General features: G+C 42.6%; 2 long non-coding RNA genes across 11 annotated transcripts in view; one reads left to right on the plus strand and one right to left on the minus strand.

Moving 5' to 3' along the window:
- Positions 1–3,691: 3,691 nt before the first annotated feature.
- On the plus strand, positions 3,692–5,260 carry LOC106017550 (uncharacterized). Its single transcript, XR_001191067.5, has 2 exons — positions 3,692–3,962; positions 5,045–5,260. It is a non-coding gene; the product is annotated as an uncharacterized lncRNA (long non-coding RNA).
- Positions 5,261–6,207: 947 nt separating this feature from the next.
- Positions 6,208–27,618, minus strand: part of LOC106017547 (uncharacterized) — a 122,521-nt gene continuing 101,110 nt past the window's right edge. For 8 of the 10 annotated variants that reach the window (XR_011809057.1, XR_011809061.1, XR_011809054.1 and 5 more), the window contains exons 11-12: positions 9,375–9,451; positions 6,208–8,255 (exon numbers count right to left, since the gene is read on the minus strand). This is a non-coding gene — a long non-coding RNA (uncharacterized lncRNA). Of the gene's footprint in view, positions 8,256–9,374; positions 9,452–18,189; positions 27,251–27,618 lie in introns of those variants that run through there. The other 2 variants (XR_011809055.1, XR_011809056.1) reach the window with 2 other exon arrangements.

Consider the following 27,618-nt stretch of genomic DNA (forward strand, 5'->3'; position numbering starts at 1 on the left):
AAATGATGACTTTTTTTAAACACCACAAGGAGAATGTCAATTTAGCATAATTGCATTAAAGAACAATCCCCTGAGAGAGAAAAAAAAAAAAAAAAGAAAGAAAAAGAGAGAGAGAGCAAGAAAGGATTTGCCAAAAATAAAAAGACTGCATGGGTCAGTGGTCTCTTGATTACAATGTACACATTACAATATGCGTGTGTATATATAAGCACATACATGCTTGTACCTAATCGTATATAAACCAGCATGCTTTAACACTTAGCTCCAAATTTATACTTTACAAAATGATCCTTTCATAGGTATTAAGAGAGCATGAGCTCCAGAACTACAAAAGGAAGTGTGCTGGTTTGTTTTTACTTTTCTCATATGACAGGCCAAATATTGCCTTTCTTGACATTAATATCTGGAAATTTGTTACACAAGTAAGGTAGGGGGAAAAAATTAATAAATGGGACTCATTAAAGGTATTGCCAGAAAAAACTTACTAGATTTGGCCAGGACATTGATTTAATCAACATTTTTTCTTATTGAAAGCAAATGTTCAAGTGCAGTGAATTTGAACCGGCTAACTGGGGAGTTTCAAAAAGCAGAAAATAAATCCGTATAAATCTGCATATATATACCAAATCTTAAATGGAAGATAGCTCCGTCTGCATATCCTGGAGAAGATCCTGGGGAAAATAGAAATAAGTTTTTTTTTTTTTTTAAAAAAAAAGCAGAATTAAACTTTGATGTCTGCAAAAAGATGCTCTTTGAAAAATGAAACTCCCCACTTCTTTTTTGGGGGCTTTTTTATGGAATTCTGGCTATGCTGCATGGATAAAGCTCTTGTGAAATGCTTTTCTCTCTCCTCAACATATCTGGTTTTATGCAAGGCTTCCTTCCAAGAGCTAGAGATGTATGCTGAGCATCAGTCTATATGGGAACACAGAAAGCTTCCAAAAGATGTTTTGCTGAGAGGGGACAGCTGTGCCTGCCCTTTCTCCTCTGAGAACTGTGTTTGGAGCTCCTGGTGTTTCCAGATCCCTCAGATACCACCTGGAGCATGCAAGTACCTTTATGCACCTAAATATGGCCTTATAGGTCCGGAGAGATCTAGAATGCCATCATCGGCTGGGTGCAGATGCCACCCCTGTCTGTGCCTGCAGGAGGGGCCTCTCCTGGCTTTCTCCAGAAGTGTTGGGAGACAGGACCAGTCAACACCATCTTTCATTTGCACATCAGTGCAGGAACAAACAGCAGCATGTAAGATAAGGCAAGCATTCTTGTTCCAGTTCATTTCCTTGCCCTAATATATTCAGCAGCATTTACTCTTCATGCCATGTGACGAGTGGCACAACCACGGGCTGAAGCAGATGAAAACACTAAGCAGAAGCTCTGGGAAATGCCACATCTACAAGTAACCCACCACAAGGCAGCTGTGCAAAGCTAAATATTTTCCTTACCTCTCCGTGAGTGCAATCTGCACCTTGAGTCAGCTATGCCACAGACAAAGATTTTGTTTTAAGTACAGGAGTCTTAAAAATAGCCTTCACCTCCTGAACCTTTTTCTACAAATGTTCCTCCACTTAGCCACAAGCTGAAGCTAATTTTCACACAACATCTGCTGTAATCAAAACCATCTGTGTGGCTACACGTTTAGGACAGAGAATTTATGGCCCATGTTCTTCCCATCCGACACCGGGAAGCTTTTGTGTGCATTGTCTATACGTCTGCATTAGCTATATGGCTTTGGGTCCAGACACCCACCCTGTTTCTTTTTCAAACCCCCTTTTTTTTTTTTTTTTTTTTTTTTTAATCAGCAAATCAGCAAGGCATGCTCATTACTGAGATGCTAAGAAAGGAGCAAGTGATGCCAAGCCAGCTCTAGCAGAGATGCAGACTACTGTGCACAATTAGTTGTTAGGCATTGAAGAGGCCCATTGCAGCTTTTTGATCATCTGATGTGCTTTGAAAAGGTTCCTCAGCTCAGACCAGCTTTCCCTCACTATAGGTAATTAGGAAAGAAAAATAAACGAACGCAGGGCTCCTCTGGCTGCAGAGGAGTACTGTGCTCAACATAACCCCCTCGGCTGTACAAAGCCAGAGGGAGTTGCTAACAGCACTGACAGTTCAGGGAAGTGATTTATGAAGCTTTTCTTTTGTGAAAAGTTGGCATCTAGACAAACTATACCCCTGCTGCTGCCTGCGTACACCTCTGGCAAGTATAAAATGTGAAAGTATTCTGTAAACAGACCATTATGCCCAGCAACTTCTCTTAAAAAACATGATTAGAAACCAAAACAGCTTGATCTGCATTCGTTTGGTATTTGTATAGGGGATTATGATATGGCAGCAGAAGAGCAAGAGACATCTTACCACCTGGTAACACAGAAGATAAGTAACCATTTGTTTACTTAGATAAAAACCTGTTTTTTTCCACTGCTGAACATGTATTACCAAGCTGTTTTGCCAAGCTACTCCGTTTTACACATTTTTTTTCACAGTGTATTACTTATGTGCAGTTTCTTTGCTCATCTGGATGCAGCAGTGACCAACCTCAGTCCATGGAGCCCATGCCCTCAGGCGGATCACCTTCACTCCAGGGTGATCTCTGGCTCAGAAACCAGTCTGCAGAGGCTGCTTGTCCAGCCCTCACCCAGCTGCATCCTCTGAAAGGTGATGTGGCTCTCTTTCTCCCTATCCATCTCTCTGTTGACCACAGAGAGAGCCTAGAGAGTTGGCTGTTGGAAATACTCTCTTCAATTTCAGTGTACTCTGCTCCTGCTACAGCTGTTTGTGAGTTTAACTCCAGTTAACTCGAGGGAGCAGCAGCTGTTGGTTTTTATGTGCATTTGTGGGCACAGACCAAGTGCCCAGATGATTTTGGGTACGTGGGGAAGAGAAAGTCCTAGCACATGCAGCCACACCGAGCAGTGCCTCACAGGACCAAGCACAGATAAAGGACACCACACTGTCATCACAGGAACATCACATTGGGTCACAGAAAAATTGTCTTAAGCTTATGTGGTAACTTTCAATCACCATTTTTATTCAGTAACACAGAACAACACAAAAATTCCTGTAGTGTTGGTGATCTGATCATTACACTGTATTTGTGACACTTCAAAGAGACAGTAAGCTATTTTTAAGTAAGAAATTGCTGGGAAGTTTAGTTTAAAACAACACAAAATGAAAAGAAAAGAGAAAAAAAAATAAACACAACACCACCAATATTATATTTCTATATTTGATAGAAGGGATACAGTTTTCCTTCATGGTCAAAAATAACATAGTAATAAGGAGTTCTGCATTATCAGAAACCTATTTTCATGTGAGAACAACCACAGAGGCAGATGAGGAGTGCCATGTTCACCACTAAGCTGTGTCAAGGTTGCTCATGATTTGGATGAAAAGCAGTTACGAGAGTTTAAGGCAGCTTAAGAATAGACTAATGTGTTTAACCTACAGATAACTCAATCAAAGCTTCCCAGATCCTGCTGTAATTGTACAACATGGTTAATCCAGTGCAAGAGACGTCATCTCTGCAGCCTCCTCAGAGGTGTTCCTGTAATCACTTGAGCTGTTTTCATTAGGGTAAATGGATTGCACCATTACAATCAGGAATGAATCTACACCTGTTTATGGTCACATGAGTTGAATTCCCTGTGGTAAAACTAATTAAAAAAAAAAAAAAAAAAAAAAGATAACAGTGATTTTGAAGATTCATTAGCATCAAATCCCTCCAACCCTTAAAGCAAATGATGTAACACAGCCTTTAAAATATGGGGGAAATAATTCCTCAGCACAAAGGGGAACTGTAAAGAAATACTCTAAAGAAATCTCTGGAGATTTATCTGAGGAGAGCATTGAGAATTTTTTCCTCTTCCATCACAACGTTTTACTTTCACCAAAATCAGATATGGAGATATGGAGACATGCTCAGCTGGAGAGCTGCAGGAAAAGAAAAATGAGGAATCAAGGTGTGTGTTTTGGATGACATCCACCGTGGGGTACTGTAGTTTCAGTGTGCTGGTTTTGTCAGCTTTGCACCTGTCCTACCTGGGAGGCTGTGCAGACTTGCCTGATCCACACAGGCAAGTTTATTCAGGGCTTAGGAGGTCGCCTCCCTGCCAAAAATCTGGAAAGTTTTTATAATCTACCTATGCCATCACATCAGCTAAATAAACTCTCCTTGCTCTTTCTGGAGTGGTGACTGCATTTATTTGATCTCTTTGGCACCACAGATTAAATACAAAAGTGTGCATTAAAGGAGAAAAATTTTGTTCGGCTATATTTTAGGTGAGATGGTGCAGGGTGAGAGAGAGAGAAAGAAGAAAGTCAAATAAGCAAGGTGTTACATTAGAAAAAGTAGCCTTTTCCTTGGCACAAAGTAATTGGAAGTAGAGCCAGGAAATTATGATTCTAATATGTACTCTGTCATCTGATTCCCTGTGTGGTCTTGGGCAAGTCCTTTAACCTGCTTGTCTAATTTCTTCAACCTGTAAAATGGGGACAACCAACCACAAAGGAGTTTGATGAGTACTAGCAGATGTTTTCACAGCACACTGAAAAACACGTGAGAATCCATGGATGTGCTATTATTACTATTGCACATATATATGTGTGTGTGTGTGCGTGTGCTATTATCGTTATTATACTTCCCAGGAGTACACCTGATTGAAATGAATTTGAAATGAAATTTTCATATATAAAATACAAACAACAATTTTTCCACAGTCTACAATTTTATTTTATTTATTTTTGAGTTACAAAAATATCTTTACAAAGAATTTGTGCTCTGAAGCTCTCATAGAAATAGTTTGTTGAAATATTTTATCATTAGAAATCTGCTGTTTTGACTGGACCCCCAGGATATGTGGTATGTTTCTGTCTCTTTACTACCTGAGTATGACTTTAAGGATTAAGTTGTTGGAGAAAATTACCAGAAAATTCAAAATTTGTTTAAAGTTTGCTCATTCAGGATCCTGAGTGGATCTCTTTAAGGTAGACACTACAGGAAGCTGTGTTATGTCTTTTGGCGTTTCTCTTTTCCTTCTGCCAGGTTTGACAAGAAAAGCTACTCCTCAAAGGCCTCACAGAAAAGAAGCACAGGAAGACTGTGCACATGGACATGTACTATATGAAAAATTGAAACAGGGATTCAGCAGGAACATGTCTTTAGAACCTCCTAGCTTTGCTACTTCAATGTTTAAGTAGCTTTTACTCCACTGAGATGACACGCAACAGAAAGCATAAATAAAGCAGTCTGATAACTTGATGTCTATGAAGTATCATCCTCTGCTCAGTACTTTACTGCTGGTCTGATTTGCAAAGATGCTGACAGTTTTGCAGTCTTCACAGAAATCCACAGGAGCTGAAAGACACCGAGCAGGGATAAAAAGCACCCTTGACTAGGTACCTCCATCTAATAGGGAAACCTAACTCATTATGGCTCTGTTTGAAATTTCTGCTTTAAATTTGCTTTCAATCATCTGCGATGCTAATTCTAGCTTTAGTACAAATGAACAGACTCAGGGCTTTCTTACAGGCTTGAGACACACTGCAAAGCTCATTTCCAGCAGCCGAGGAAGGGGTTAGGGCTCCTTGCAGTGTGGATGTCAGGGTGTGGCAGTACAAACTCAGGCTAACAGAGCCGATTCCATTCAAACTTCAAGTATTTGCCATCCCCTGGAACAAGTGTTGTTTTGGACATGTTGCACAAGATGCTAGAAGAAAACTGGGATTTCGCTGCCATTCTCAAACAAAGAACATATTCATTAGGAAAACCATCTCCTCCGAAGCACTAACCCTGGGTTATGTTTCCTACAGACAGCAAGGGTTTCAAATCGTATCATGTGTTACTCATTTACGTATCACGTTAACTAGTGAAGACAGCAGAAGGCTAATATTACTTCCTACCAACTCGGGATCTCTCTGCAGCGTATTAGTCACTTCTTTGCTCAGAGGACTTGAGCTGTGCTGTATGGTTGTAGTTAAGAAGTCACCAGATGGTAAAGAGTCAGCACTCTAGCTTTGGGTGTAAACCCAAACCCCACTCATTTCCTAAGCAATTGTGTATTTGAGAAAGGCACTTGCCTTGTACTCATGTGAATCCATCAGTCAAGACATTCCTGCTGTGGCCTTGTGCTGCTTGCCATACACAGGGATGGGCCAGAGGTGGACAGAGTTCGCAGTGAGATAACCCCATACACACACACCCCCCAGAACTGTGCACAACCCGCAGGTAAATGCATTTCTGCACTGACCTTGCTAATGATGCCATGGCTGTATGCCTCAGCCCACAGGTTGCTTGCTGCAGCTGGATGATCCCTCCTGAGCAAGAAAGGGCCTAACTTTGACTGAATGCTGACCCCATGGCCAGTAAAGGAATTTCACTGTCATTTAATAACAGGGGAGCTGCTCAAAGGTCCCTCTGTCCTGTCCTGTGCCATTGCAACTTAGCATGTGGGAAACAAAGCACTGCTCCAGAGAGCTAGGCCCAGTCACCGCAGAAACCAGTAACGAAGTTAAGGAGGGAGGCCTTACAAGGGGGCCCACTGTTTCCTTTTCCTTCGAGGTCTCTGGGAAGAATTTCACTTATTTTCCTGATGGAAGAGAATTGTCACAAGTACTGGTTTGATCTCTCACGTGGCACAGTGTTGGTTTCATTTAAACCACTTAGCAGCCCTGCTTAGGACATCTGTGTAACCAGCACTCCAGTGGTGCTCCCAGATCTCCACAGTTCCCATCCTGCTGTGCCAACAAACTGAATGGCCTCTCAGATCCAAAAGCTGTGTGTTCACAATGCCTGAAAAACAAGTAATTTCTGTAGCTTGCCAAGTAAACTAGGTTCAAGACCATTGTATTCTAGCAGTGGTTGTAGGGTATACGTCAATGGCTTTTGTTTAATGCAGCTTACTTGGACCATCATGTGGGTGATGGATGCATCAGGAAGTAAGTTTGAGACAGCTGAAGCAGATCCCTGCCTTGGAAGCATTAAGATACATGATTAGTCCTGTTTGTTAGAGTTTATGTGTTTCCTTAGGCAGGTAAAATTTTATTATTTTTTTTCAGGATCTTATGCTAAACCACTACAGAGGGTGAGTTGGTGACTTTACCTGGAGCTCCACATCACAAGACAGGTGGTGTAGCCACCTGAGTTAGCAAGGACTGACACAGGTGGGCACCCTGGCAAAGTTCTTCAGGGAACTTTACACAAGCTGTGCCTAAATTATACCTGAGTTAAGACCACTGTTATTAGCCTCTTATTTTGTCAGGCAAATTATTTCTTTGAAAAGTGCTTTTTCTTATAATAAGATATCAGAGGTCTTTTTTTTTTCATCAGTAATCACTTTTTTGTGTTGGGATTTTAAATTAAAACCTTTTGCCTTGTAATTTTTCCACTTAGCAAGTGGATTATTGCCACTTAAAACAATGAGAACAAGCATTATCCCTTGTGTTACAGAATGGCTGGAAGAAAGCGAAAAAAAAAAAAAAAAAAAGCAATAGAAGTATGCCATCTTTTGTTTACACATGTGTGCACATCAATGGTTTTCTGGTGTAGGCACATGAGAGGCGTAGGGCTAGGAAGAAAGCACCAGCATGATTGATTGCGTTTTTCTGTTCATGGTCATCTGTCTGTGTGACATACACACAGCAGTACATATGGTTATCATAGCACTCCTGACTCAGTGTATTTCACACATATCCATACTAAAATCAAAGCTATGGTTCCTTGTACTTGTTTATTTTGCTGGCATAATATATAGGGAAAGGTGACCCAAAGAAAACATAATGAATAATTCAAGAGAATTCCATTTTCACTCAAAACTCTGCGAAAACCAGACAAACTTTTCTGAAGCATAGAAGAGACGGGAGAACACTGTGGCCACCCGACCTTTTTCCCATGGATGCTGTCTTCTCCATCATCAATCCTTTAACTTCATACCTATTTTTGGAAACTGTTCTCACACTAAATTTCCAAAAGTTGTTTAAACTGGGCTAGAATGAATGAAAACTGAATTAGATCCAACATCTTGACTTTTATACTGGTGATATATTTTGAGAAAGGACTATTTAAACCTTTTGTCTTGCAGAGAATGAAGCGCATTGCCGCTGCGACACAACCTGCCCATGAATAACAACTGTCTTCCAAAGCTGCTTTGTTTCTTGCCTCCAGCATTTTTTTTTTTCAGGTTTATATATCTTTTCCCAGGACTGCATAAAGTATTGAAATCACTGTGAGGGATGGTTTTTTGATAACATTTCTGTTCCTATACAGGGAGGAAAAAAAAAAAAAAAAAGTGGGAAAGAAATTGAGTAAGATTAATCTGGGAATTTTACTGCTTAGTTTTCAGCTTTACACATGGAGTTCTTATAATTTCCTGAACTACAACCAAACAAGATTTCTCTTGAATCAGGACTTTCAGATTTCTTGAAACTGGCCTTGTTCTGATACAGGAGCACTCAAACACATATATATTTCTGCTACTGATCTTATATCAGCTCATAGACATGTCATTTACAGAGATCCTCAGTTTCCCAGTGGATTTCATTCAGACTCTGGATAACCTGGCACTCCAACAGCGTTACGTTACCCTAGATATTAGAATCTGCTCACTGTCTTCAAAATAGACCTGTCTTTGTTTCTAGTTTTGTGGTTCATTTATCAGAGAATAGATGGAAGATTTTATGCTCAAGGATCAGTGTGTCCAAAGATGTCTATTTTGCCCAAATACACATGAAAAAGGAATTGTTCATATCTCCTTTTACATTTTATTTATTTATAATTTAGTTTAAATTCATTTAAAATTAATTTAATTAGAATAATTTAATTTTATTTTTCTATTTATTACTTTTTTAAAAAGCTCACTCAAAACTGCTATCAAGAAGTGTGCTAGACCAAAACATGTCTCTTGTTTCATATGCAGTATGAAGAATAATAACTATTTTAGGAATAAAACTGATACTTGAACAGAATTCTGTTATACAATACTCCCCTATTGGGGAAAGAAAATAGGGCATAACCACAGCCTGGCCACTTACTTTTTCCATTTCTAGTCTCTGTCTGTGTTAGAAACTTAGACAACATTTTGCAGAGAGAACAAAGTGCCAGAGAAGGGAGTAAGAAGAATTTGATGGCTATCTGTCTTTCCAGCTGTGTGTTTTCTTGTCCGGTAGTCTCCAGCCATTTGTCTCAGTTCTGTCTGGGAGTTTGGTGTCTGTCACTCTGCACAAATATTGCTGCTTTGGGTGCGTGTTCTTAGGTGCAACTCCAATTGCACAGGATGCTCAGTATGATAATAGTGATCTCTCCCACCTCTTTTTCAACGTAGTCAGGCCAGAATCTTACCAGAGGCATTTTGGGATGGTTATAAGCTTCATATACCTACCTTCACTGCACATGTGTCCCAATCAGGAGCACCAGCAGCATTACCTCTCCCAAACTGCACAAGCTCTTTGGTTTTCTCTAAAAAAGAGACAACAGATTATTTTCCTCAGAAAACGTGGCTTGAATTCCCAGCCTGCCTTATCCAGATACATATGTACATTTTTTTTCTGTGCTGAAACAACGAATCACTGGGAGAAGGAAGAAGAACCAGGAGCTTTCACCGAGGGGCTGGGAGAGGAGTCTGTACAGAGCCGTCCCTACTTCCCAATGGCAGCTTGAAGCTTTGCTGGCATGTGAAAATGGTAAGGAGAGCAATCCAAGCTATGTCTCCTGCTCAGAGTGGATCAACACAAAAATGAGCCCTCCGGCTTCCAGGGAAGGAAGAACGAAGGGAGCACTGAACCACCTCCCTAACAGGTTGCTGATTTCTGGGGGAAAGCTGGTGTAAAAGCAGAGCTTGTGGTGGAGAGCAGGGCCAGTCCTGCAGCCCTTCCTCCCATTCTTAGACCTCGTTTTTGTCCATGTCCTTTTTTTGTTCCCCTTCCATAATGACTATAGTGGACATGTTTGCTGGCAAGGGCGTTTGCTAAAGCTGCAAGCTGGGAGGGGACGTTGCAGGCTGTTTGAGGAGAGCACAGGGTTTGTTCCCCAAGGCCACAGAATATGCCACGTGGCTGATCACAGCCAAGCAGGTTTGACCAGCAGGCTCTTAGCAAGCTGTTCACCAGCTTTCCGCAGACCACAAACTGCTTGCAGACAGTGAGCGGGGGTGGATTGTCAGTTGGTAATATGAAGCGCACGCATTTTTTGGAAATGCCAAATGAAAGCACTTGTTTTCCTTCAAAACGCAGTTCTGCACTGGGTGCACCTTCTGCTAAGATGTACGGCTGCAAAGACCCTTCCTCCTCCTTGTGATCGCAGGAGGGTTAGAAACCACTGTTTTGCTTGCATTAAAGCCTCATCTGCTTCCTCAGGGAGTGAAGGAAATTCGACTTGGGAAGCTCACAAGGAAAGAAGGGAAAGAAAGGAAAGTGCTAGATAAAGCCTTCCACTCAGATGGTTCTCCCAGCCCCAGCCATAACCTTCTCCCACGCAGAATTTACTGCTGTAACCGAAATATCACTGGTGAAGCTGTGGGTATGGTGTGTGAGAGAAAAGCTAGCCCTGTCCTGCAAAGAGGAGGGTGAGCCCGTGGCCCTGCGGTGGGGCCTGTATCATGTCTGTGGCACACACAAGGCCTGCTTTGAGGCCTCTCTTTCAAGACGGTCTGATAGGAAAAAGGTCCCAGAGAACCTGTCTTACACCAACCAAGTAAAACACCCATAATTAAATTAAGGCACTTTTTGTTTTTATATCAGTACAATTTATAATGATACCAGTTTGACAGTTTCTAGGCACGGATATAAGCTTCATATTTTTCCTGGATATAGCACATTGTTTTCTCAGCCAAAAAACCACGCTAGGGAGACCCTTGGGCACTGAGCAATGCTCCAGGCCATCTTCCTTGGTAATGGGAAGGGGTGGTATCTGCTCTTAAATTGTGTTTCTATCTAATTAAATTCAGCAAGAGTGCCTTCTTTAACCAAAGCCAGTCACATGAAAGAATTTGGACCAGGGAACACTGATATCTGATACAAAAGTTCACACCAGCTGTAACGTCTTTCCAAGACGATAAAATATCCAACCAAGCCATAAGCCGGACCATTATATTTTGACAGTGTGTTTCCTGCACTTGGAGCCTCTGGGTGTAGTGAGGGACATTTACAGAGCCAGTTCTCACTGGGTGTAGGCAGCATTAGGGGTGTGGATACATGCTGATGCGATGTGACACAAAAGTTGACAGCAAGACGTGTCTCTGTTGGCACCTGCACATGACCATGACATTATTGTGGGGCAGAACTTGCTGTCAAGGCTCCCCTTGCCTCCTACCTCGATACCATACAGGGCTGTTTCATTCCCACACTTCTCCCAGTAATGCTGAGTGCCATCTTGTTCTGTCCCTGTGTGAAGCGTGTGGGAGGAAATAAAAGAAAGTTTTTTCTGACAGATGCCGAGATGAAATGTGCTCCTCTATGGCATTGTTTTGTTTTGTTTTTTTTTTTTTTTTTTTTTTTTTTTTATTGGAGAAGAAGTGGAAATGAAAAACAAAACTCAAGCAGTAGTGGGAGCAGTTGTGACTCGCAGAAAAGGCTGTCAGTAAGGAGCCTGGCAACAACGGAGCAAGGGGCTATGACATGAGATTTCAAGGAGATCCACATCTGCCTTTGGTTTTAGAAGTGTTGTAGAGCCTCAGCAAAAGACTTACGTTTTTGAAATCTCAGTTGTGATACACTGATTTAAAACTACTATCCCGTTGTACTCATTCTCCCCTGGTCCCCGAGAAATTTCTCCTTCAGGATGACCACATTGGTCAAGCTGGCATCGGGTGGATGCCTCCGAGGCTGCCCCTCTCGGGGAGAAGGGAGCCTTCCTCCCAGGTGTGTGGGCAGGGAGGTGCCCCTTCCTCAGAAACAAGAAACATCCCTTTTGCTGAAAGACAGACACGTGGGTGTCACTCGGTGCCTGCTGCTGCTGCTGCTGCTGCAGCGCTGAGCCCGAGCCTGGATTGGCAGCAGGAATGGCCCTGAATGAAGGCAGAGTTATTGCTGATGTCATTCATAAATTAGCATCATTGATGTTTAACAAAACTGGACATGCTGTAAATGAAATTAATATGTGTCATAAAATGCAATCATTGTCAATTAAGGATTATAGCAATAATCCCCAGGGGGGAATGCAGAACAAATGGGATTTGTCTTCAATTTTTAATGTAGGGGCAGATTGCCATGCCCTTGTTCACAGTGAAACAGTGACTAACGTTACAAAAATAATGTGCTCTCATAGCACAAAGGAGTGAAGACCTCACAATCAACCTGGCTGTGACATTTACCAAAAATAGTGTTTTTATTCATGTACTTCTTGGAATATTGGCAACAAGGAAAATGTGCTTGATTTCTGTTCTTACGGAGAACAAGCTGACCCAGTCTTGGTTTGTGCTGGTCAGGGTTGATGTTATTGGCTTCAGTGGGAGTGAGCCTCTGCCAGGTGTCCTGTCTATATGACCTTAAGAAAAGAAAGGGTGTCAAGGTTTATTTTGAGACAACCAGCCTTCTCATAAAGTAAAACTGGATGATCCCAATAACTGCAGTTCATTTAGTTTACAGCCTCCTACACTTGCCTGTCAGAGCATACTGTGATATCCTTTTGCTGTGGGAGTACACTGCACAAAATCTAATTGTTTCTGTCGAGCTGAAAAACTAATAAAAATAACTCAGGTAAAGGTTTTATGTGCAATGTTTTAATCATCTTATGAACTGATCTGTGCATATTGCTGTTACAACTGCAGCCACTAGACAGCTAAGGTCAGGCTGAAAAAAATAAGGGCTAGAGATTGTAAAGAGTGCTGTCACAGTATTCTTCTTACATTATTTTGTCTGTATTTCATTGACACACTGAAGGCCACTGAGTTACCTTAGAAAAAAAATACAACTCCTAAAAGCAAAGGCCTAATGATCTCAGATGTAGTACACACTGAGCAGAAAGCAGAGCATTTGCCTTTTCTCTTTCTGTCTCTTGTGCTTTACATGTAGGCACACAGGGAAGGCCTTTGGCTTGAAATTATTTTCTCCTCCCTACAAATTGTCTTTAGTGCCTATGTTAATCCAGGGCTAACAAAGAGCTATTATCCTGAGGGGGCTGGAATCCATCGAATTAAGACCCGTACCTGAGAGCCTTACAAAAATGTTACATTGCATGTAACCTACTATATTGATCCCCAAAGATTCCCATTTATGGAATTTGAAATTAATGAAAAGGTCAATACATCCTCATTCATATTGTTAGTTGATAAAAAAAAGAGATGTGTGAGGCCCATTCTGAGTCTGTTTTGTTGTTGCTTTTTCCTGATTTTGTTCTTTAATTTTTGTTTTGCTCTGCTTTTATTCTGTTTACTAGGATCATGATGAAATGCATAACTCACCACATCCACCACATCATCATCAAGGTATTCATTTGGTCCTCTCTAATCTGGATCAAATTTTTAATGAGGAATTTGTACCTATCTGAAGATAAACCCCTTAGCTCTGCATATAATCTTTCTCTGTTTCCATAAAAATGAACATATAATTCACTTTTTCTGCTTCTTGCAGATAATTTGATACATGGTGTTTTAGAACATTTCTTTTGTATTTACATTTTGGCACAAGTACATCATATTGTTACATAGTTCACAGTCTTTCTATTGTCATTGCCAACTTCTTTTGGGGAAAATGAAAGAAAAGCTGAGACAAGATATATCAAGCCACAGTCATTTGGCTGCCTAATATTTGCTCCTTATTTCTTATTTCTTTCTTATTGGTTTCCAGTTCTCAATCTTTTCATTTTGTACTTCTAAATAAACCAGTCTTCTTTCTTGTTTGCTAAATAATTTTACAAAAAGAACTGTTTGAGGACATGTATCACAATCCTCCTCTTCAGGTCACACAAGTTAAAATAGTTTAAAGAGTCTCTTCGAGCTATGGTTGACAAATGTTTGTTAAGATTTCCTTTTTATACTAGATTTGATAATATATTTTGTATTTTTAATGTATTATAAAAAGAAAAAATGAGTTGACTTTCACTGGGATTTCTTAGAAACAACAATAAAAACAGAGTGCTCATAGTGTAACCAGTCTGGGATTCTAGACCTTCAAGTGTTGAAGTCTGCTGCCTCTAGAGAGACTCACAAGAAATGAATGCGGTTGCCCTTGTGTATCTATTCCCTCCAAGTGGTCTTACCTATAATTATAAGGCTGAGCATACTTACATAAAAACAATCAGATTTGAGGGGGAAAAAAATGTTTATTTACCCACATGCAGTACCCACAGCCTTGCAACAGCCTTTCTGCTCTCAGGGCTTTCACATGTCCAGAGAAGTCTTCACTGAACTGCTTGTGCCAACCTGACTTATTTCACAAGCATCAGCCAGAAAAATAATAGTCATTCAAAAACTCTAAAGAGAGTCTCTGCTGTGGCTTGGCTTTTGTATGTTGTTTCTCAGTAACTTCCAGCACAGCACAGCTCGTTTCCTAAGAATCAGTGCGTTTCTGCCTGTTCTCCCTATATTGAACCGTCAAAGCCCATTCAAACTTAGTCTGAAAAGTAAAGGCATGAGGCCTGGAACTTTACTGGAATAGAAAAAGCACTGCAATGAGGGGTGGGATAGAGGGGAAAAGGTGGGAGGAGAGGCAGGGAGGGATTTTCTGCTCACATCCTACCTCCAAACCAGTGATGCTTCCCTTAAAAAGTGGTGAAAACCATTAACTCAGGTGTCTCGGTGCATTATGAAGCATTTCTGCCTCTGATCTCTATAGGCTTAGAAAAGGTCCAGATCTAGGAATTAATTCTGGGGCAGCAAACCATAGGGGAAACAACAGGTCTTTGCCATCCCTCGTGTGATCACGGATCTGCTGCTTTGGCCCCTGCTGATCAGGCAGGAGTGCAGCAACAGGCACTGCCAGCATCAGCGGGCACGAGCTGGCTGCAGGCCTTAAACATATAAGACTAAATTGGACACAAGTCTGAAGATTTTATGTGGGCAAAGCTCCCTTTTGAATCCAGCTGTCTGTGTAGTCTAGTTAAATAGTCCCCTCAGGACCTCATTAGGCATTATTATCTTTTTTCAGTTATTCCAATATTATCTTTTTTTTTTTTTTTTTCAGTTATCCTCCCCTGGAGACTACATGATAATGTTGTTTAGTTCATATAAATTCATTTTTTAAACTTTTTTTATTATTTTCCTTTTTGCTGTTGTTGCTGTTTTTATTTCACTATATCACTATTTATTTAACAGGTTTGGTTCTACCCAGGCTTAATTAAGGTCTTTTTTTTTAATCTTTGTCTTATACTATTGGCCCCTCATGATTTCATCTGCTTTCTTAATAGCTACTTCTCCTACATGATCATTGACCTAAGGTCTTTCCTTCATTTTGTCAATAAATAAATAAACAAACCATATTTTTGACTGTGAAAGAGGATGCTTTGATGAATGAATAGGGAAAATAGAAGACCTAAACTTAAGCATCAAGATGCTTAAGAGGAAACCCTGCCCTACAGCTGTTAATGTTATCGTTGTTTCCTATTGCAGTAGAAAATGACAAAAAATTAGATGGCAAGATAGGGATGCTGCTGTTGCAGATGCTCTGGACACATGGTAAAATGGGATGATCTGTTGGTCTCACATCTCAGAGAGCTCACATTGCCTGATGAGAACTCAGAGCACTGCCCTAGTGAGAGATGATATAATTCCCTCCTCCATAGTGAATCCCTGGGGATTTTAATCTCTCTGATATTACACTATATATCACCAAAACCCTTTGCATGGGTCCAATTCCGTACACAGTGGGAGGAGCACTTCAGCACATGCTTGATGCAAAGCATGTATTTGAGACCGCTAAAGTTAATGATGCTTAGGCAGATTTCAAAGTTAACTTTATGTTAAGGGCTTTTCTGCAGTTTCCAAGGGTTTGCCTGGAAGAAACGCCATTAAAGGTAGCTGGATTGAACTGTGTAGTGTTTTCACTGTAGCAAATTTGTTTGTCTTGAAAACATGCATGGGGAAGCATAAACCTCTATACTAAATACTGCTAGAAGAATGATTTATACACAGTATTAAAAAAATATTGTTTCAATAGTCTGGATTAGTACAAGCTCTTTAGGGAGACGGCATGCTTTCCTTGGGTTTTGCACAGTGCCTGGCATACAATGGATGCCAGAGTTAACAAAGTTATTAATAACAATAAGATATTTTTACTGACAGAGTTGATGCCAGTTCTTCCTATCATCCACGTGTCAGGCATAAATATAAACTTGATTAAAGTAGCTCTTTGTGAGTTTTTTTAAAGATAGGACTAGCTCTATTTCATTCTTTTTCTACCCTGTCTTCTTTCAGTCCAAACCCTCTTTTTTCAGACCCCTCTTCTTTGCAGAAGAGCTGTCTGCCCGAGACAAATCAGCTGGCCTAAGCACGAGAGCATCAGCCACTCTATTTCCCTATAGGAATAATGTAAAACAAACCCACGTGTCAACAGAGCCCAAGCTGTTGACAATTAATGGCTCTATAGCTCACATCTGACATTTTTTCGCAGCGTACATCTTAGACCTTAATTTGTCATAGGCAGGAATGTCTTGGTTCATGTTAACTGCCTGATGTAGTCTTTTCCCATTAATAAAATAGTAGTAAAAGATTGGTGGGGCACCCAGTCTTGTAAGTGTGTGATTCTGACAGCAAGGCTTGAGGTATCGCAGCTGGTATGGCCTGATGCTGGAAATGCAGTGTTATGAGGTCTGGGGCAGTACACCAAGAAACACGGCATGACAGCAAGCTGGCTTGCTGTGAGATGTGAACAACTCCCTTCCCAACTTTTTGGTCTTATGCTGCCAATTGGTACCGGCACGAGTACTGCCTGCCCCAGCCTAGCTCTTGGGAAATGCCCTTACGGTGTGTGGTGAAGACACCTAGAGCATATTCTTGGCTTGCTGCCCTGCTGTGCCACCCCAGGCAAGCTGTGCCACTGCCTCATGCTGCTAATAAAAGGGTGAGAACAAGAGTTGAGGTATTGCAAGGCAAGGAGAAATTCAGAGCTCTTTTTTTTTTTTTTCCTTCTTTTTTCTTTTTAAGAAAAATAAATAAATAAATAAAGCATCCCACCATTCCTGCAGTCCCAGCTGGGCTCTTTGTTCACTTTCTGATTTTAGCACATCCAAAGCACATTGCATGTTTTCAAGCTACTTTTTTCCACAGTCACAAGGGCTCAAAACTTGCTCTAAAAAAATAAATAAATATGAAAGCTAGGATTCCAGCCTAATCAAAGCACTCTGGAGGCTGAGACAATAAAAATAACAAGGAAAGTTATGAGAGCTGCTAATGCAGCCAACGTCACAGTTGTGCCCCCGCCACCTCCAGCTGCCTGAAGAGACAAGCGCTGAGTTTGTCAGGCACTAAGCTTTCTTGAGAGCCCAGAAACACTCACATGTTTTGAGGAAAACAGGATTATTTTGACATGGGCTGCCAGAAACTAAAAGGTTTATACACGCGAGGAACACTGACTCCTCTATTTACAATAAACGGGCCTAGTGTTTCCCAGCCCAGCTCCTAAGGGCTGTCCAGGGCAAAGGCACAAAGAGGTTTTTTGGAAGACTCCATGTTCTCCGTCTGCCTTCAGGCAGCTGTCCTATATTTTCTTGATAGGACCCTCACAGCTGAAGCAAATGTCCTTGGCCAGAAGTCAGGCATCCGGTGGTACCTCGGGGACCCTCTGCTGAAGGTGTAGGCCCATCCATGCCTTCCCCTTCACAGCTCCACCTGCAGCTCCCAGCCCATTGCTTTTTTTCTCAAAATGGCCTGCAGCTTCACTGCCTGTGCTTACAGCCAAGCCCTCTCCTGGGGGACACTGTCCCTTCTGCTCGTCAGGGCAGCAGGAAGACAGGTGGTCAGAAGATGAGGAGTGTGGTGAAATGGACTCGCACACGCAGGATTGTAGCTGGGGGTGCAAGGTTGGGAACTTCCACGTGACTGGGCCCTGTTTCACTAGACTCCCTCAAAAATACAGAGAAACAGCTGCAGAAATCACTACGAAACATCTGTACTCATCTTTCAGTACACAACTTCAACAAGTGGGGCCTGGGAGAGCAAAAGGTGAGGAAAGAAAGGAAAGAGAGGTCGCAGGAGAGTGACGCCTATTTGCACACAGCAGGCTCTGCGCAGCCAGGGTGCAAGCCGTGAGCGATGGGCAGGGCTCCTCCACAAGCAGACTCAGCCCATCACACTTCAGAATCTGCACTGGCTTTAAAAGCCATTTTACAAATAAATATATTAGCATGTGGAAAGTTGTCCTTGATAGAGTGTGTAAAGGGTTTTGGCACAGAAAACGTGTGTGACAAAGTGCATTCCAAACCAAAACCCTGAATTAAGTATTTAAGAACATCTTCCAACAGGGAAAAGGGGTGAAGAAAAAAAGAAAGAAAGAAAGAAAGAAAAAGAACCGAAGCAGTTGGCAAAAGCACAGATGAATCATGAAACTCTAGGTGGAGCTGCCAAAGTTTCAAAAACACTCTTAGGTACAATTTACTAAACCAACCAAGTAAGAGGTGCTCGTAAATTACGGATGTACGCAGATGTTGGTGGACTCCAGAATTAACTCTAAGCCTATTAAAACTTTAAACACTCTATGTGCTTGACTGTCAACAAAGGTTTTAAATAGTGTGTTGCAGTTTGCAGATCACCAGGGATTCAGACTTTCCCAACTGAACACCATTAGGCTGAGGACTTGAGGGCTGCAGCCCACTGTGCTGTAACAGGATGCAAACCTCAACAGGATGGAATGTACCTACAAATCAATCACATAATGGGAAGGTCCAGAGAGAGGACAAATCTATGACATTTCACAGATTTAAGATGGAGAACCCTCTACAAACAGTTAACATGGTTTGGACATGGCATCTTGCTGAGTTCTCCAGTGCATCAAGAGCTACTTTGATATGGCATAGGCAAAGGACAACTCCGCCTCTTCTGCTTTGTGTATGGAAAAGGATTCATCTTATAGGACAAAAAAATTTAGTCTCCCTGATACTGTGCTGAGAGACCCAATCTTGTGCTCAAGCTGCTTCTGCTCTCATGAAAGCCCAGTTTCACCTGAGGTCTCTCCCTTTAGGGAGGGTTTCTGGGGAGGATGAAATTATTAGAGGACTAACTTATGAAACAGAAGATTTTTATGATGTAGAAGTTATGCTTTGAGCATCAAACAATGGACTGCCATCTATTCTACTAAACAAATTTCTAGCCTTAAAATTAGGGACCATCTCAGGAGATGTTCAACATCTGCAGTTTTTAGTACACACAAGGAGAAAGACTGACTGCTGGTTTACATCAGTTGAGCCACTGGCCTCCAGATACAGGAGGGTCTACTGAGGCTTACTCTGTCCCCAGGACAAAAAGAGGAAAATAAATGCAAAGGCAGCATACCCTCTTAAAAGAAGTCCACCTATGCTCTTGGGAAAGGGTGAAGCAGAAATCCTCCTCCCTCGTCGATCTTGGTTTTCAAGCTCTTTTTTTTTTACCATCTGAACTTATTAAAACCTTTTATACACTTATAAATTCTTCTGTGGTACATACTATTTTTAAGGCCAAAATAATAAAAGAAGGAGAGTGTTTCTGCCCAGAGATCCTTAAATATTGAATGCAAATTTCCTGATAAAATCCTGAAGAATCACAACATAGTCTAGTGTACTATAAATTATACTAAATCAAATAAATCAGACTATATTGTCCCTAGCGGCTCCTACACAGTCTTTAAATATATTACCCACTCCTCATCAGTCCATTCCACTCAATAACCAGCTCTGTCTTCAGTCCCCAGGCCCGCTTTAATTTGAACAATATATTAGCCTTCGCAGCATAAAGGAGAAAGAAACCTCAGGAAGAAGGTAGGCCAGCTTACAAATGAATCTCCTGTGGCAGCTTACTCAGACGTGGAGGATGGATGATTATCCCAAGCAGTCTGTGTCCCAAACACAGCCAGGGCAATAAATCCTTCCCCGGACGGTGCTCTGGGACCCAGAGCGGTCCCCACCTCCGCCTCCCCCGCTTCTTGGCCCCTCAGCAGCACAAAGGGCTGCAGTGTCTCCTGCTCTGCTCCATGGGCATATTTCATTGCGACCCTGGGAAGAGCGTAACCAGAAGTGGCTGAGCGGCCTCCAGGGAGAGGCTCTGGGCGGGTGGGCTCTGGTGTCTGATGGACATTATCCTTCCCACATGGGGAGAGCCAGAGCCTGCACCCAACAACCCTGAACCATGGGGAAAAAGGACCTGAGCATCACCTCTCCTACGTCATCCCCTGACCGCATTGGTAGTCTGGAAGAGGGGATGCAGCAGTCGGGCAAAAACCTACTCCTCCCCAAGGTGTCTTACAGCTGGGGAGACCAAATCCCCCATGCCCCTTCCCGGGGTACAGCTAACTTACGGCATGTCTGAGATGTGGGGTCACACACTGAGGGCTCGTGGTGCTGAGCCAAGGCTTCACTTGGCCATCCCTGGAGGAAAGTGCAAACTGCGCTGCCTCTAGCGTTGTAAAACATCTGGTAGGGCTATCAGGAGGGAGACTGCTGAGGATACAGTTTAACAGAGCTGCTGGGATTTTTTTTTATTGCATTTATTTTCACGAATCATAATAAGAAAAAAAAAGTTGGAGTTGGCTCAATTGAGTTAATGCTTTCGGAATTTTATTAATCAACGTCTCAGCATTCATAAAAAAATGACACCTTTTAAAACCAGTGGAGAGGAACATTTCCAAATACTTCCAATCAAAAGAAATAATTTTCAAACTCACATTACATGTATTTTTAAACCAACCCCTCAGGGATAGGGGTGTGAACTCTGAATTATCCCAATTAACTTTAGAGCCAGAGATCAAGGCCAAAAGATGCAAAGTCAGCTCTGAGCTTTCTGAGCAGATTGCTGAGGGTGCTCCAGTGCCAGGAAGGCAGCAGCCGTGCACAGCTGAGCTTTCTTCATGCCCTCTGTCCGGGTTTGTCCTCAAGCAGCAGAGCTTTGGTTCAGTACCACAGAGTGCTGGGCATGGTGAAGAATGAAATGGTGCTGCCTGTGACAGCTCCGTCCTGACAAAATAAGATTTGCCTGGCGAGGAGAAAATGGAAACCAAATTATTTTAAGGTCCATAAAAAGATGTTTACTGTCCAAGCAAATGCATTCCTCTTGTCTGGGCACACGGTTAGCATTCACTAAAGGGCAGACAGTTCAGTGCTGAATTAAAACCCCATATTTCATGCCCAGGGCAGGGCTGAGCATCAATATTTTCACTGTGAGTCTGTGAGTAAGTGAGGGGGCAGCTCATTAAATGTGCATGCAACCTACAATACCCCATGGGTGCTGTCCTCTCTACTTCTAAATGCCTGATAATACACCGTGTCCCATTATTTACCTTGGAAATGGAAAAACCAGTAGAAAAAACTAAATCTGGATCAGCAAAACTGAAGCCGAGGGCCATGAAGCAAATTTTTCCAGGGCATACACATAGCCGGTGGGACATTTGGGATGGGGGAAGGAACCAAACTTTAGTTTTTCTACTTACATTTAAGAAGCTGTTTCTGCAAAATAGAAATTGCTTTTCCCCTCTCTCTTTGTCCTAAGTTTAACTTGTACATTTTTATTTATTTATTTTTTTTTCAGTCTCTCTGTCTTTCTCAGCTGACTGCTTTGTTTTGCCCTTGGAGGTTCAGTCTCCTCCTCACCCCATGCTCCTGAGCCCTTTCTCCTTCTGCAGTATCTCCTCTGCCTCATTTCCCCAGCCAAGGCCTCTCTGCCTCTCCTGCTGCCTGGGGAAGAAGAGCAAATAAGATAATAATAGCAAGATGGATGTGAAGGAAAAAGACTTGGTGGGCTGTCTCTAAGTCATGTCATGCAGCTGGAGCATGGAGGCAAAAGAGCAGCTCTAATCTGTTGTGCCAGAGGAGAGCATGGGTCCAATCAGATCATGATGAAAGACCAGCCCTATTTTGGTGGCGAAGATATAGTAACTCTCATGGGAACGTGACCTTCCCAAAGCAGCAAGATAGGATGCAGAGCCGTGTCTTGCAGCAGCACTCAGCAAGGTTACACCTGCAGGGGTGATGCAGGAGAGCTGGCTCAGCATGGTTGTGCTCTGCTGAGCCACTTCCAGCAGGTCCCACAGAAACCAGATGGCCGTTCAGTGCACTGACCCATTTCGTCTTGTGAACCCAGACGGTGAAAGAGAGGAGCTGACAGAAGGGAGTGGATGTCATCAGCCCCATGAGATACAGGAGCTTTTTTTCTGACTCTGAATGAAAGAAAAGCATTCAGAAACAAGCAAGGCTCTTCATTCAAACAGATACCATTGAGCACTACTTCTGCCACAACGGTTTATTTAGCTAGAAGACAGTGAGGGGTCCAAGAGCTAACAAACACAGAATTTGATTGTTTTCAAGGGTACTAAGTTAAACTCAGAATAATGCCCCAAGAATGCTAATTGTTGTGCTGTTCACAAAAGTCCATTGTGAGCAGAAATTTTCATGTAAGCAAATGCTACTGTGCAATGTTTGAGCTTCAGTGTCACAAAAAAGGCCAGTCCAAGAGCCACTTAGCTATCTAGAGCAAAAGGCAAGGTTTTACCACAAGCCTCCATTCTTCAAAACAAGCTTTACTGTGGCAAGCAAGACCTGGTGGGGCACTGTCTGCAACAGCAGCCAAGTAGCCCATGATCCCTGAAGGGCCAATCCTATTGAGTCAGTTCTTAAATTCAGTTCATGAAGGGAACTTCCAGTTGGAGTGAGTGAGAACCTACTCTCATTGCAGCTGGTGCTGTTAAAGTATCTGGGAATAAGGAATTCCATAACTCAAAAAGTTGTTGGACCTTAACCAAATCCCATTGACTCATCTCCCAAATTATTCAGCAGACTGCAATATTTACAGTACATTGTTTTAAGAAAATTATGCAAACTATATGTCTTTGTCAGATAAATTATTCACAGTGAGTAATATGACCCTGCCGTTGTTCATAAATATAGCTCCTGACCCAGTTATTTCTCCTGTTGTCTAACTACTGCTTCAGTTAGCTCCGGCTTTTAAGAAGCTCTAAACTTCAGCAAAAATAACACAGCCATTTCAGTCCACTTAGCTCTGCAGTTCCGCAGCTCCTTTGCCAGTGAGTCTCAGAGTGCTTTATAAGGAGGATTAGGATTGATATCTTCATTTTACAGATCAGGCAGCAGAGGCATGGCAAAAGGGGGCCTCCTATCCAGAGACAAACAGTGGCCAGTGACACAGGCAGGAGCACAATTCGGGTCAGAAGTGTTTTGTCCTGTACTGAAATCCATAGTTTTATTTAAGATGTGAATTTGACTGTCCCACTCTTTCCCTTCTAGATACAGCCAATTTAGCAGCAGAGAGCCCCAGTATCCTCTCTCAAAGTCAGTCTCGCCTCTCTGTCCATTTTCTGGTATCTCTCACCTCTCCAGGTTCCCCAGTGCCTGCCTTCCTCACATTGCTGAACATCTCCGATGAACTGCTGAACAATGAGAGGCTGGGGCTAGCCTATTTCAGGGCATAGCTACCAGGAGAGCCACCAAGCAGCATGGCAGACCAAGGTCTCCTCTCTAATGTCCACTGGAGCCCCAAGATCAGTGCCACAATGAGAACAGCATGGGATGAGATGCCAGCTATTACTGTCATTTAGCCAAAAATTTAGTCAGGACTACTTCTAAAGGGTATCAACAGTGGCTGAGTGATAGCAGGACCTTTTTATAACAGCACTAAACATTTGATCCACTGCAGAGTTAGCCCAAGAACAGATGCAGAAACTAACTCATTTTTTCAACCCCAGATTCAATCCCAAGGCCAGTCTCACAGGCAGGCACCCACAGCACTCGTGGGAGATGAACAGAGCACTCAGGCATCGGCCCACGTTAGGGCAACCTGTCCCACTGAAACTCTGAGGCTAGCTCTGACCCTTTGGCAAACGCCCCTTACATTTTCAGGGGGCTGAGCTGCTGCTGAGCTGTGGGGTTGGGACTGGAGTCCTGGAGGAGGACGCCTGGGGATCTCAGCAGATACCAGGACTGAAGCTGATGATGCTCTGGCCACCCAGAAATTCCCAGACCTCATCTGAAGAGGTTCAGCTCAGACTGTTTCTCTGAGCCTGAATCCAGGAGAAACTACATATGCACATACCCCTGCTGTGGCATTTAACATAAACCAAGCAGACAGCTGGCATTTGGAAAAAGCAGCCACATCCATCATAAGCTCGCCTTGGACTGTTCAAGCACTAGACGAGTGCCAGAAAGAGTAACGCTAACATTACAAGGAAAACCACAGGAAACAGGGTGTTAATGGCTAAAAGGCAGGTCTTACCAAATGAAGGAAGGAGAAGCAAGGAAACAGAGAGAAAGATGAAGAAGCTGTGAGTGCATAGGCTTTGCAGAAGGGAAAAATAAAAATAAAAAAGAACAAAAAAACAGTGAAACCTTAAATAGCCTCATTTACGTACATTATTGAAAGAACGTAATATGGGAAAGTGGAATTTTCCCCTCTGAGGGGAGAAGCCTCTGGGGAGGTGGTGGATGCCAAATGCTTTCCTGTGCTTGATACAAGGCTTTGGCAGGCACTACTGCACAAAAGGAGTGCACATATGCGCTCATTTGACAAAGGAGAAGACACCTCTTACTCGTGGGGATTGGAAGTCTGATGGCATTGGTGATTTGAATCAATGCATTACATTTTTGATGGTGTAATTGAAGTGTTGGCCAGAAGAAAAACAGTATGGCTCTGCACAAGACTGAAAAACAAACAAACAACAACAACAAAACAGTGCTGGCCTAAAGCTGAACAAATAAAAATGCACATTCTGTCTAATAGAAATAACATGACTAGGATTAAAGTGAACACAGCAAAATGAGTAGAGAGATACCAGGACTAGAGCCTAATGTCACTCTGGTTACTCCAGCACAGATGGGTATGAAAGGACAAATATCTCTCAAAATCTAGAACAGGGGAAGTACACTCATGCTTAATCCACCTACTAGACTTGAAAGTGTGTCTGTGCAGATAGGACCATAGCGTGCTGGTCTCACTAAGGGGTCAGAGGTAGTTAATCAATGGATTGGAGAAGTTCAGCCCAGAGGTACCAAGACAATGAGTAAAAAAAAAATGAGAAGCCCTTGAACTTTTCCTTGATGGTGAGGTCATTCCAAGAGCACTAGATTATGTCTCACAGATGCTAACAAAAGTGTGTCGCAATAGTGAATGAGGTTTTGCCTATGGTATTTGAGTGTCAAAGGTTTCATGTCTTCACCTACTGGTGGCTCGTCACAGCTGGAAAGGACATTTTGCCACCTACTGCTTCTGCTAACAGAGCTCGGCAGACTTGCCCTGGGAACAGGTGACATTTTTTTATTCTTAAGAGAGCCTTAGCAGGGGACAGCACCACTAAACAAGGGACTCATCTGAGCTCTAGGTGCACCAAGTGTGGCACACTTAGTGTAAGAGCACAGATGATCTGGAGTTTTAAACACGTTGCGGTGATGCCCCAGACACACAGCTGCAGGCCCCCTTTACACCAACGCAATGGGCAGTGAGTGATGCTGTCAACACAATAAAGCACCTATTGAAAAAGGAGGCAGAGGGATAATCAGATCTGCATTTAGTACTTCTGCGTTACAGAATAGCAAGAGGAGCATATGTGTTGTCAGCTGCAGACATCTTATTGAAAAGAAATGAGAAACTGAGAATGCCTCTGCTATTAGAAAGTGATCTCAGAGGCATCAGGGACTTGCTGGTGCATGAAGAAATATTTAGGGAGAAGTCAAGTATAAAACACAGTAGGGCATCCTGAGAGCTGCTCCCATGTCCTGGAAGCAATGCTGTGTATACCTGTCCATGCAGGAAAACAGAGGTGGGTCAGCAAGCATGTGAAACCATCATTCTGTCTGGACATGAATCCAGAAGAACCAGCATCTCATCCAAACCCAGGCACAAGGGAAAATTAGTGTGCCCACAGTATTTCTGACCAGCAAAGACATCCACAGCAGCCTGAATCAGAGCTCCCCGCAACACAAACCAGCCAGAAATGAATGGTTTTGCTACTGCCCAGTGCCATGGGGCTGCTCGCTGAAGACAGCAGTGGCCAGCTAAGGACAAGGCACCTCAGAAGTAACTTGGATGATTGTGGTTACTTTGATTAACAAGCAATTTATAAGCATTTCATATCCTTTCTAATCTCAGTGCTAACCTCAAAGTCATTACTTTAACGAAGCTTAGCTGGGAAAGGACAAGGTAGAGAACTGTTCATTTACAAGTCTCTGGCATGACCTAGTTGGACTGACTGCTGCTTGACACAATAGCAGGCATTTAAAAGCCCAGCACTGAAAGAAATCAGCGTCTCCTGAACTCCATGGCCTCACAGGCTTTCTGACCAGCACAGGAATGCCAACTGAATTATACAAAACCTGGCTTACTGCCCAGCCAGGACTTGTACTTCCAGGGTCCACTTGCTTCTCATCATTCTCCCAAAGGTGGAAGGTAGCAATACATTCAAAAGAGAGACACCCTTTGAGAATAGATGATGCCCAGAGAGAGCACAGCCATTTCCTCATGCAGATATCCCACCAAACATGCAGATCTCTAAACAATAAAGGACCTGTGTCTCCAGATCTGGCCTATCTGGCCCGACCAAGTGGAAGAAAAAGTCCAGCTTCTTTATGGGAGTCAGCCCATGGAAACTTTTTTGTTGTTGTTTGCTGCTACAAAAAAACAAACTCCTACTAACTTAGCTTTTGTTTGACAGGACAGTTGATGTGAAGGTTTCTATCACTGAAGGATCTCTCTCTGAACTTCCAGTTTCCTACAGACATTTGCTACATCAAAAAGCGTCACCAAAAAACAGTGCTGTGCTGAGACAGGGGTTGCGTGCTCCTGCCTGCATGCACAGTGAAGGGCACAGATGTTAGCCCTTCCCTTTCCCTTCGTCCCCATCTCTCTTCTTCTCCAGCCAGCCCCCTCTAGACAAAGCCAGAAGATAATGTGGAGAAAGAAAGATGCATTTTCCCCCTTTGTTTGGATATAATAGCACATTTCTCTTTTACCCATTGAAATACAAATCTGTGCCACAGAGTCTGTGGAGACTCAGAACCAGAAAATACCACCCTGGGATGAGGGCTGATGGTTTGCAACTTGCGTGTGCCCATCTCTGCCAGGCTCCAGTCTCCACTGACGCTCCATGTGCGGGCAAAGGCAGCCAGGCTGCTCTCCAGAAGTGGACAGCAGCTTCATTCCTGCCAGAGATGCCATTAAAAACAAGGTTAAAGACAACTTTCTGGTAGCTAGTTTGTGTGTGTATAAAAAATATAATAAAGCAAATAAAATTCTTGGTGTCCAGCACAAAGTTACTGGATCTCAGACTTGCTGGCATTTGCTTTTGGACCGAAGAGGGAAATATCTGTGTAAAGTTTCCATTGATCTATAAAGCAGAAACATCTGCTGGAAGTGCTGTCACAGGCCATCTCTGACTGCAGTCAGCAGGAGGCGAGCCTGTGGTTAATAAGCTTTCTCTCTCCCTTCCACAGTAGATGTCATTGCAATGAGTACGAAGCACAATAAGAAAGTTTACAGGATATGGGCTAACTCAGCCAGAAAATACAAA

Source organism: Anas platyrhynchos, chromosome 4 (assembly GCF_047663525.1).
Source record: "Anas platyrhynchos isolate ZD024472 breed Pekin duck chromosome 4, IASCAAS_PekinDuck_T2T, whole genome shotgun sequence".
Taxonomy (NCBI): domain Eukaryota; kingdom Metazoa; phylum Chordata; class Aves; order Anseriformes; family Anatidae; genus Anas; species Anas platyrhynchos.